Source organism: Macaca thibetana, chromosome 1 (assembly GCF_024542745.1).
Source record: "Macaca thibetana thibetana isolate TM-01 chromosome 1, ASM2454274v1, whole genome shotgun sequence".
Lineage (NCBI taxonomy): Eukaryota > Metazoa > Chordata > Mammalia > Primates > Cercopithecidae > Macaca > Macaca thibetana.
Window position 1 is genome coordinate 196,214,945 of NC_065578.1, and position 12,821 is coordinate 196,227,765.

General features: G+C 40.5%; 1 protein-coding gene across 3 annotated transcripts in view; it reads left to right on the forward strand.

The window, feature by feature from the left end:
* ILDR2 (immunoglobulin like domain containing receptor 2) overlaps positions 1-12,821 on the forward strand; it is a 61,574-nt gene that overhangs the window by 20,648 nt on the left and 28,105 nt on the right. The gene's annotated exons all lie outside the window — the stretch shown is intronic.

Consider the following 12,821-nt stretch of genomic DNA (forward strand, 5'->3'; position numbering starts at 1 on the left):
CAGTATTAACTCTAAAGGAATCATAAAGGAAAACTTACCGAGGCTGCAAATCCAAACTCGTTGCAGTAGAAGCAGCCTGTCCATGAAATAGAGACATGCTGGGGCTCTTGGGGAAGAAACACATCATTCTGTTTTGTTCAACATTAGAGATGTTCAAAGCATGATAAATTTGTCATGGAAACTTTTTAGGGCAACACTAGCTGTGTACTTATTTAAACGGGTTAGTTTGAAATCTACAAAAATTTTTTGAGTCCATAAAGCACTGTATTTACTTTCCAAATACAAAATTCTGAGTCTTTTTTGTCTTCACACTTCTTTATACAATATTTCAAAATGCTGTCACAGTTGTAAAATCTCTTATTTTGGGATTATTTCATCCTACTGGCCTAAGTATTCTTTTTATGTGAGACCAGAAGAGCAAGCTGATTTCTGAGTTCATTCCTAAGGAGATGAAGACCTCTGTGGGAAGATAACTGGGACCCACAGTTTGCTAATTATAATGTTCATGAACCACTGGTTCAGTCATTGAATTTTATATGAGTGATGATTGGAGGATTTGGTCTAGCAAAAGTGGACTTGGAACAGTGGGCATGAGAAGTGTCTCCAAATACCTGAAGTGAAATTATATAGAAGACAGAATGGAAACATACTCTGTCTGGCTAGATAAAATGGAATCAGGAGTGGAAGTTACAAAGGGAGGGAGTCTATCTCAGTGTAAAAGAAGAGCTGGAGACTTCTAACATTAACAACTGGAGACATCTAAAGATGGAATAAGTGTTCTCAGAAGTGAGTGCTATGTCTCTGGAGGTACTTATGCACAGGAAAAGGTATTCAGTTAAGTTACTTTTGAGCTTTATTTCTATTCTAAAGTTCTTGGTTTAAAAAGCAGATGAACATGATTGATGTGACTCCCTTGATGAATAAGAAAATGATCTCCCAGGAAATCAATCCTCATGACAGAGATAAATGGAGAAACAGGTTGGTTATAAGAACATACAGGGTGATTGATGTTCATTCACAAGGAACCCGGAGGAATAAACTGTGGTCTTTTGCAGTAGGTCAGGGCTAAGAGGACTAATCCCTTAAGAGTGAAGAAAGAAACTATTGATGGTGGCTTGAAAGAGTCAACTGCTGTAGCTTTTCTTGGAGATGATCACAAAATGGGGAGCAGAAAATAGGTTGGAATTACAGAAGATTAATTAGTAAAGAAAGACGGGTTAAAGATATAAATTAGAGGCAAAGTTAAGAAGAATTTGGTTTCTTCATTATACTCAGAAACGTGAGGATGAAAAAGTTGATGGAGCAAGATTGTGAAGTATCTTATATGCAAGACTAAGAAGTTTGGACTAGATTCTGAAGACTTAGGGGAACCAGTGAAGAAATCTTAACAGAGGAATCAGATTAGATCTTAGGGTCAGAACATTTATTAGCAAGCAGGGTAGGTGAAGTTTCTGTTGACCCAGTTTGGTCAGTTGTCCCCTGCTTAGCCTTTTGAGGCTGGGGCTCTTCGTGGTTACTTTATCAAGAAACAGAGAAGAATTAATTCACCTAAGTAAATTAAGACACTGTTAACGTAAAAGAAGAATAGATGTGGCATGCCAAAACAACAATGTATGTCTACCGGAGGATGCCATTACTACATCTAGCACTAATACTAATGTACACTGAAAATAAGTTGTAGTTTATAAAATTGTTCTGTAATAATATTGTAAGGTAGGAGGGCAGGTATTATTTTCCAAATGAAAAAATTGATGTCTATGTTTTATGACTAATATCCCAGTTAAAAAAGTGTCATCGATCAAACTCAAGTGTTTTGATTCCTAGCCTTATCTCCTTCTGCAATACCACATGACCTGTCTGTATGAAGAAGCTATAGAATAAGCTATGTTAAAAAAAAAATGTGGTTACTGCTTGAGGCCATGGGTAATGATTGTTACTTGCTCCAGGTTTGCTTCAGTATTTCACTTTATTTCTTAGTCAAACTGCCCATAACCATTGACCGAAGCTCTGACTTCAAAGGCATAGTTGTTATTGTCTAGATTGCATTCCTTCCCACTGAGCATGACTCACCCCTCCTTCCTCTCTATACATCTGAACCATCCACAAATCACTATGGATGGCTCTTTCAGTGGTTTCAGAAATATCCAAAGACATGTGATTCACAGAAATGGGAGGACAACCACTGATTCAACATTAAACACGAAAACTATACTGAACACCCTTTAATGTCTTTTTAATGATTCAGAAGGTAAAGTCATTGTGAAGTTGGAAATGCATATAGTATTTTGGTGCTTTAAGATGACAGTGACAGGTACCTTAGAAATATTTAGACAGTCATTTGGGATCCTAGGGCCATGCCTGCAGTCACAGAAGATGGGAGTGTCCAGAAATCTGCCATCCAAGATTAGAAATTTGTCTAGGATCAATGGTAAGGACAGGCTGTTTATAATCTGGAACCATGCCACTGTTTGGATAGGAATAAAGTTCCCTGGGGCATCTCCAGCTGGCAGGCAAAGGACTTCACCACTTCAGGAAGGCTCAAACAGGGAAGTTATTTTAAAATCTAAAAGCAGCTTGCCTTGTTCTTATGTCTTTCAATGTACAATCTGAGGGCTTGACCCCTTCTTTCTGATGTCCTATGTGGTAACTTGTTTTTTTAAAGGCCTTTAATTAGAAAAAGGGGAAAAAGGCCTGGGAGGAAATGTGACTGGATGAACACCCCTGCCTGTGGCCCAAGAATAGAATAAGAGGATATGAGGGAAGGGGTGTTTAGATTCATCCTAAGGAAGACGTTCGTAATGGTAAATAACAGTTTTTGGAAACTATGGATGGTTGAGGGAAATTATAAGAAACTCCTTCTCTGATGAACTTTTAATATGGAACAGGTTATCTTGTTGGTGATATTATGATAAACAAGATGGTTTTTCAGAATACTTTCTATGATTTTGACTTTATTTAAAAGATCCACAGATGGCAGAATTAATTCTGTATTGAGGGTGATACCTCAAATACTGCTGTTTTGTGTTGTTTTAATATTGTTTCTATTTTAGAAAAAAAGATACATGCTTATAAAAATTTCAAACAAAACAGAAAAGTATACAAGAAAGTATCTCCTAAAGATCTCACTATCCAAAGCTAACTGTTGTATTTTTCAGAACTCTTTTATTGTAAGGAATAGAGGCTCAAACTGGCTTAGGGGAACTCTGGTAACAGATAATTTGATTTAGGTAACAGATAAATCCAGGGGTATTCCTAGCTTCAAGCATGGCTGAGTCCTGGGTTTCAGATTATGTGTTAAAGAATCTCTGTCTCCTTATCTCCGTCTCCTGGCTCTGCACTGTCTGTGTTGGCATCATTTTCAGGCAGGATCTCTCTGCATGAGGCAGAGATGACAGCCCCCAGCAGATCCACCCTTCCATGGTCTTTAGCACCTTCCATCTCAAGAGGATAAAGTGCTTCTTTCCCCATAGTTTCAGTAAAAGTCTTGTTGTTGGGGGTGGCCTTTGTGTGAGAGGACTGTACTATACCACCAACCCCAACTGAACCCTATGAACTGAAGGGAAAAAGGAAAAAGAGTAACTTCCTAAAGAAAACTCTGGCAATTTGTTTCCAAATGAAGAAAAGAATGTCAGGCAGGCAAATAACAAACATTAACATTTTGGGAAATTCATCCATTTGTGCTTCTTTATGGTCCAAATGCGATGCTAATCCAGGAGGCCAGAAATAGGTATGCTCCCAGCAGGTCCTTGTGAGTAGGCGCTCATTTGGGATTGATTCTTCCCCACGAATGTAAGGCCACAGAATTGCTTTTGTTTTCCTGTCACGCTCCTGTTTTTTCTTCTATCCCTTCCTGTGATTTAACCAGAAGTACAGTTATATTACGTAGATAAGGGGTAAAGGAATGGGCAGGTGTGTGTGTGTGTGTCTCTGTGTGTGTGTGTGTGTGTGTGTGTATATATATATGTATATATATATATGATCAAATTACAATACTGTGCCTGAAATTGTTTTTCTGCTTTAAAATAAACTTCTCCATCCACTAGTACTAAAAAGCCATTAATAACCTAATATAAAATCAGTCAGTTCTTGGGAGGGGATGTCTCAGAATTCACGATTGACTTTAGGGATGTTTGATGGGAGTGTGCGTCTTAGGCTATGCAGAAATGTCCCCACACCCGCCCCTGTGTTACTGCTGCCTCAGTTTGAATCCTGTCCACCCCCCACCCCTCTGACTTTAGTTCAGTCTCTTCAGAAAGGCTACTTGTTGCCAATGCTTCCCCTCCCTCCTTCTCCTCCTCTTTGCCAGCCCCAGCCTGGTGCTGCTAACCAAGGAGATTTGAAGATTAAAAGGGCCTCAGCTCCCAGAGTTCCCATGGCAACAGCCTCCTTGGAGGTCTTTGTTGCCTGCTAAAACTTTGATCTCTGAGAGTGGCTGCTGCTGTTTCTTTCTAAGATTTACAAACAGAGGAAGAGGGAAAAAGAATTGGGGGAGAAGGAAGAAAAAGTTTACTCCTGGCAGAAGGGAGAAAAGGAATTAATTACAGAGCCACACTTTCGCCATAAATTTGGAGGCTACTTCTTTGGAACATCTTTTGACTTGAGCTGTGCCTATATTTTCATTTGTAAACTCAATTATGTATCAGATATGCTTCAGATTATGCGTCAGTAGGGTTGATTACCCCAAAGAAAGCAGAATCATCCTTTCTATCATCAGCAGACACCTGTGCCTTCAGGTTTCCAGAACAGCTGAAATAACTCCATAGTTTCCCATGAGAGACAGAAAACAAATGAGTAGTGGTTTTTCAGGCCTCAGCCCCACTGCCTTTTCTCTCAGCACTCTCTCCTAGCTTTGGCCTGCTCTGCCCTGAGCTTACCTAGATGCCCCTGCTGGTCTTGTTTTTAAAAAGAACCAGAAAAAAAAAATGCATTGAAGGGATGGAGGAGAGGGAAGAGCCAGAAAAGTTAGCCAAATGTCAACTAGAATCTGATTCTGGTTAATGACCGCCAATAACCTTCATTCTATTGAATGAAGAGTGGCGTAGGGCTTGTGGTTCCTTCAAAGATGTGAGATCATGCCTTTCATTCTTTGCAAGAAGCTTCCTTTGGCCTTCAGACCTTTCTATTCCATAATCTCAACTTTGCTCTTTGATAGGCACCATAGAGTGGAGTCAGTTTTGCTTCAATTATGATTTGCATTTAAATTATGATTTTAAAAAATGATTATTTTTTGCATATTATATCCCTAGCACAGTGAGGATACAAAATGAAGAAATGACGGTGTCTTGTCTTTATAAAAATTACTGTCTTCTGGTGAAGATAAAAGGTATATTTCTGAAGCAGTTAGAGAACAATACAAGAAAATATTAAAGCTGTATTTGGATATTAAACATGTAGGCCATTGATTCTCAAGAAGGGGCAATTTTGCCTTTCCAGGAGATGTTTGACAATGTTTGGAGACAGTTTTTGGTTGTCACAACTTATGGGATGCTGTGGCATCTAGTGGGTGGAGACTAGGGAGGCTGCTAAGCATTCTACAAAGTGCAGGGCAGCTCTCCCATTCCCCAAAGGAAGTATCTGGCTCCAGATAGAAATAGTGCTGAGGCTGTGAAGAGGATCTTGACCAAAGGTCTCTCTGGATGTTGGATAAAGTCCACTGTGAACAGCAGAAGCTTCGAGAAGGCAGCCCTGGACTCAGTGCAGTAATATGAACTTGGACAAGTCAATGTCTATGAGCATGGGTTTCCTTAGCGGAATAAATGGGGAGGGGTAATAAAATTTACATGAAAGACCTATTATGAAGATTAAATGCACAAAGAACTTAGTAAATGTTAGCTCCCTTCTCCCACCCCTTACCACTCCCCACACCACATCACCAGCGTGTCATCCCTAATCTGAGGGAACCCTCTTTAGGGAATTCTACATTTGGGGACTCCTGCTAAAGAGCTCACTTTCCTTTAGCCCATTCCACGGGCAGAGGCTTTAATGGCTATCTGTGAATTGGCAATCCTATTGCTAATAGAGTCACATTTTCTCAATGACATCTGTATTGTGTTTTGCCAGTGGTGACCCTAATCAGCCCAGTGGAAATCTTCCTGCGAGTGGATTTGAAAGCATTCTGTCTCAGCATGCTATCTTTTGGTTGCTGTTGGAAGCCCCCATTTCTCAGTGGATGACCCTTAGTTAATTGCAGGGTGTTTACTGCCTACTGTAAATACAAGGATTAGGTCACACAGCCCAGGCCATTTGATGAAGTCTGAAGGGGTCTGAAGAACACTGAACTTGGATTAGAATCTGGGTGGGCTTGGGAAGACTTTAGATAGGGTGACTTTACAACTTATCATCCAAACTAGGATACTCTTGAGAATGAAAAGGGGGGACTTAATAATTTCTGGCAAGACAACAGGCATAAACCGCAACTGTCTAGGCAAATTGATATGATGGTCGCGCATCTTTAGCTGCTGACCACCTTGAAGGGTCTCCCATAGATTGAAGAGAACAGAAGATCCAGAGGGCTGGAGGGGAAATTAGTGTGGGCTCACCTCCACCTGCGGAACCCTGCTGCTAGCTGGCATTTCGTTCCTGGGGACCTATGTATGTGCACATACATCTCCATTCATCTACATACTTGAATCGAGCAAAGGGGCCCAGCAAAGAGATGGGGGGTTGACGTAATAGTTGTTTTCTGAAAAATTTGCCCTAAGATTTTTGAACCGTAAATGACGTCGGTCGCGGCCGTTCACTGCCCTGTGTTAAGAGAACAAACGCGGTCTTGCAGGCGCTATTTCCCCTTCCCTAAGCCCCCAGCCACCCCGGTCGCGCCCACCGCCCCCTCCTCGCCGCCTTTATTCCGCCTCACTATTTTTGCTTCACTTGTTGCTCATCACTGTGGGAGGAAACTCGGCCTTCAATTAGCGCGCATTCCTGGCGGCCCGCGGTTGCCGTGGTTACCCTGAGCAGGAGCTGGAGCAGCTGGGTCAGCTGCATTGTAGTCGGGTGGACCCGCGCGGGCCCGAGCCGGGGAGGAAACGGGGGCGGGGGGCAGGCGCGAGAGTGGGTGGCACCGAGAAATCGGCTCAGCCCCTGGAAAGAAAGAATGGCAGCTCTTGAAAGCCGGGCAGGAGACAGTCGTTCCATTTTTCTCCAAAGCCAGCTGCCGCTATTCAGGCGTGCAGGTTTGCGTTCACACGGGGGCTGTGCCTCCGACTTTGCTGAATTGGCTTCCCATGAGAGGATCTGGGAAAGGCCCCACAGCCAACCCCTTCACACTAAGGGGGCTGGCCACGGAGGAAAGGGCAGGAACTCTGACAGTTTGAGACATACCAAGTGTGTACCCCTCTGTGTCTGCCTGAGACCGCCAGGGCCTTTTTTGGTTAAAGAAAGCGGCCATTCTTGCTATCTTTTTATCTGTGGTAGTCTGATGGATGGAGCACAGTGACTTCAAGACACTACGCTGGGCTCCAAGAAACTCACTTTCCCCCTTCCATGACATCCCACACTCCTCCACGGCATTTTAAAGTCAGTCTAGCAGTCTTCTGCATTTCACCTCAGGCCAAGTCGACCACGTTATATTTCTGATAATATTTTGTATTTAGTCGCTCTCTGGGGGTGGAGGTTGAATCACTATAGCACTTTGTGAAGTCAGATTACTTTGCAATCATTTTTGTTGTTTATTTGTAGCAGCATGGTGAATGCCTTTTAATTAGCTCATATTGTGTTATGATGTGTTCAGTGATCATTTTTTCCGGTTGCAACTTTAAAAGGTGCTGAGAATTTCAGTTATCTCCAACATTTCCTACATCCAAAAATTATACTTTAATTACATAAGTAGAGCAGTAATGCCAAAAACATGAACAAATTTCGGGGTCATTCACTATAAATATTAGGAGACTGGAAAGCAGTTGGTGCACATTTCTAAATGAAGGATAAGTGAATGTTTTGGGGTGGTGAGATATTGGGAAAAGCACTGGAATTGGGGTGAGTACACCTGGTGGTTTTCCTGGCTTGATCATTAGTGAATTGTGTGACTTGGGCTAAGATTCTTAACCTTTCAGAGCCTCAGGTCCCTGAAACATAGGGTAGAATATGGACTAGATGACCTCTAAGATCCTTTCTGGTCATAAAATCTGATTCTAGGATTCTGTGGGAATAGAAGTCAGCTCCTTAGGCTAAGCTTGTGACTACCTGCCAAAAACAAAAACAAAAAACAAAAAACAAACCCCAAAGCATTTATTAACAGTTAATTGTAGATGGTCCAATACTAGTTATTTTATGGATAGAATTCAGTCTCAGAATTATTCTCCTTTAAGACTATAAAGTGAACTAAAATTTAAAGGACACAGAAAAAGTAAACATATGAAATGCTTAAGAACATAGTTTATAAATATATATAAAAGAAAGGGAGGCTATATCCACATTTGTGATAGATAGTCATAAACTATATTTATTAAATGCATGGTTGCCATGGGAATATAGAATAAAAACCGGGATGTGGTTGTGCCCTTGGGAAATTTCCAATCTATTTGGGATTCCAAATAGCCATAGAAACAACTTAACACTTAAAAGCATAGCCATAGAAACATCTTTACACTTAAAAGGGCCAGAGAAAGGCATCTGTTCTCCTCAAAGACATAGGAGTGAAACATTTTGGAGGGTTAGGAGCTGACAGAACAGGGGGTGGATACAGTACATCCCTGAAAATGGATCTAGGGCATCTGAGGAAAGCTTGAAAGTGGGATGAAGCTGAGATGTGCATTAAACATAGGGAGAAGAGGGGAACCACACGGAGCTGGGGAAGAAAGGCATTCCTCACTGTCCTGAACAGAAAGTTCATCTGTATAGTGTATTGACAAACCCTAGGAGGACTCCAGCTTAGTAAGTTTAAAGAAATGGAGATAACTCTGCTATCAGCAGTGGTGTCATAAAGATAAAGGAAATGTTATACTTCCTTTCCCTAAGTTCCAGTGCATTAAACAATGTGTTATCAAGTGATTGAGTAAGCAGGTTCTGAAAACAAGTTTGTCCTAAATCCTGAACTTCTGTACCTTCCATTGCAACTTTGGAGGCTTAGAAATGATTAGACCTTGGATTTAAGTTTTAAAAGTAGAGACCAAAACAGTCTTTTTGGCTGAAATTTTTATGTGTATTATATCTCTGTAATGACTTCCTCAAAAATACACTAGGCTGGTGATTCTCAGCTCCTTGGTGTGGGGTAGGGTGGTGCTTCTGTCTCCTTAGATAGCAAGATGGCATTTGGGGATATTCCAGTGACTGGAGAATGCTCCTGGCATTCTTCCCTGAGTTCAGAAGTGCTAAACATTCTGCAGTATATAGAATAATGCTGCATGAAGAAATGAATAGTTCTTTCATATTTTCATTAAAAGCCTACTTCCACCCGAGGTTGATAAAGTCACTATAATGAGCAGCAAATCAGAAGTCCAGCTAGAAACCCTGCTTACTGAACAAGGGGATTTGCTACTGGAAACACTTCAAGTTCCTGATGGGTGGGTGAGGTGCCTCCTCACGCTAGGCTTCTGGAGATACCAAGCATAGAGCATATCCCTGCTCTGGAGGGGTTTCCATCTTGCTAGGGGAGGCACATGTAAAAGTAAAGGCACACTGCAGCCACGAGGTAAGTGCTTTTGTGCAGGCATGTGCAGTGGTCCTAGGGAGCATGGATGAGGAAGCACCTTCTTAGTGCAGCATTGTTACAGGGCTCGGTCAGAACAGATCTCAAGTCTCGTGGACTCTATGTGGTAAGGAATTGAACAAAGCAGTTCAAATGCTTGTCTGAGCAAAGTAAGTAAAGTTTGCTTTGAGGGGGCTAACCTACCAAGAAAAAGGTGTAAAAAAAACTTGGGGAAATGCCACTAGGACATGATTTGTTGTGAAATGTGCAAAGATAATGTTCGGAGTAGAAGTGGGAAACCAGGCAAGGACTAGGTCTCTAGGGAAAGGTCCCATGACCAGACAGAACCTGATGTCAAAAATGCAAAGAAGGCTGATGAAAATTAATTTGGTGGGAAGATTTAATAGGTCTTGCAGCACAGAAGCAGATAACTAAAGCTGAGTTCTGTCTGGGCTAGACTGTGAGCCTCTCAAGTGTCTCAAGGGAACACATCTTGTCCCCTGTGTCTCCATCTAGCTAAATATAAATTTCTTTGTTGAATGAATGAATGAATGAATGATGAATGAATAAATGAGGGACATTCCAACCGTGAGCTGGTTTGCAGGAATGTGTACAAAGAGTTCAGTTGAGGATAACTTCAGCAGTGGCAGTGGCAGAAAACAACTGAAATGGGGAATTTTATAGGTAAGATAGGTAAGTTATTTTATTCACAATGCATGTTTCTATCCTGATCATTTAATCCAAAGCGTGTGAATGTGTTTAGCTCTAGAGTTTGTGACAGTATGATATGAAACTGGCACTTGTGTGTGTGTGCATGTACAAAGTATTAGTATGCCTGATTCGTTTGGTCTATTCATGTGGAAATTTCTTAAAAGTAATGGATTCTGCAAGGTTTGGGGAAAACTGTTGGAGTGCTTACATAAAAACTGTATTTTCCACTGATAGTTTGAGCTGTGGTTTGAAAAGAGTAAATGTGGCCTTCTATTTGCAGGGCTTGCTTTCCATCCTTTCCTCAGACATTAAAGTGACTTGTAATTGCCACTCTTAAACTGAATCCTGGAAGAATGATAGTGATTCACAAGTGTTGGTAAAGTGCTGCTGAAATCTGGGATGTATTTACTGCAATTGTTTAGACTCTCTAAGATCAGGCCTTCATTGATTATGATAGAAGAAAAGATAAAGCATTTCTAACTAGCAATAGCATTTTTTAAAAACTGTTAGGGAAGAAACTGGAAGTGGAATATTTTCAGAAATACAAGATTCCAGCATAAATCCACTTTTAAAAATGCCTTTAGCTCCAATAAAATATAAGTAATGGTGTAAAACTATAGAGCTTTGCACCGTCTCTGCTGTTGACATGATATATTGGTATTGTCTGTTCTCCCAAAATTCCTACTATGTTTTGAATTCTGAAGATATTTTATTTCGCCCACTTTACTGCACATATCACCTACACTACCCTGTGGCTAACACTACACAGGTGCATTATGGGAAGCCTTCACCTTCTGAAGCATCAGCTATTGACTGTTGCTTCAGGGAGAATGAGAAGCTTGATGTATGTCTTCCTGTTGGAGTGACAAGCTTTGTGAATCACCTGTCCATATGTCTGATACACCCTTTCCTTATTTTAATTTTTTCAATAATAAAAGTAAAAAAGTCTAAAGTAAAAAATAATGCAAGTTCCTTCATTGTTCTTCCATGATGTCCATTCTAGCTCCCTAGAAGTAAGAAAGGCTAGCAATTTGGTGCGTAATACTATTGTTTCCAATTTTAATTTGAACATAGGTGACTAGATCTTGTATTTACTATCATTCTGTGTGTGGAAATAATGTTAGAACACCCTCAAGGTAACCTAAACAGCCTGTGGGGAAATGCAGCTTTGTGTTTTACCATCCCATAAATTTATCTGTGTGTGTATACCCTTCAGAGGTTGCAAACTCATGATTTCTGGGCTCTATACAGCCTGCAGACATATTGTGTATGGCTCACCCAGTGTTTTAAAAATAATTGGTTGCCAACATTTGAAAATCAAGATATATCACATAAAATCTGGGGCCTGGAAAATATTGAAAAACAGGATGATCTGAAACACTGAAGACACATTTCTATGGGGGCACAAGTGGCTAGGGGTGACTAGTAGCAGCCTCCTAATAACATCTCTAGCTACTCCCTGTTGTATTACATCTGGCCAGCTGTACTCATTTGTATTACCTGCTGGTCCCCATAGACATTTGAGTTTTTAACTCCAATCACCGAGTATCAGATTTGGGAACTAAAAGTTATATAAGTAGAATGACCATATAATTAATTGTCCAAACTAGAATGCTTTGAGAGTAAAAAGGGGTGCTATTAAAAATTACACCTGGACCATAGGCATAATCTACAACTGTCCTAGACAAACTAAGATAGATGGTCTTTCTGTTTATAAACTACTCTATTCAACCCCTTCATTTTACTAATGAAAAAACTGAGACCCTGAAAGGGAAAGTAATTTGCCTGGAGTAATCACCAAGTGAGGTAATGATAAAGTTGCCCTAAGTACTCTGACTCCCAGTCCACTGCATTTTCCAATATAACATGCTTTATATAATATGTATGAGCACCACATCCTCCTTGAATGTATGAATTTTTATAGTTAATTATCACAGTCAGTTTGCTATGAGAGCCCACAAATTGGTAGCTTATATCATCAATGACATTTCTATCATGAATTTAAGTAATGATTTGGACCATAGCATATCCAGAGATGTTTAAAACATTGGTAGTCTTGAGAAGTGGAGAGTAAACACTAACAAAGTTTCTGATTTTACAAGATACACCAAGATACATATTTACAAGTGCTAATTATGCAGATTGAAAAAAACACAATAAAAATCCACCATCAAGTACATATCTGATAACTGGATTTTTAAAAATCAGTATATATTGACTTCTTGATCATTGATTGTTGCCTGGTCTTTAAGAAATCTCCAGGAGTCCAAATTCCCAAATCTTTGGCTAGCTGTTTATTACCTTGTTGAGTTTCCAAGAGATATTTTTATAGATAACACTCAGAGGAGACCAATGCATGCTGTCTCTTAATCACTTTCTCAAACTTTGGCCCCAAATCTGTACTAGTTTCCTATGCTAGGGAACTGCATAAGCCTTAGGGGCACCTCTTAGTCTTTTATGAAGGCTTAGGTCAAAGACTAGCCTG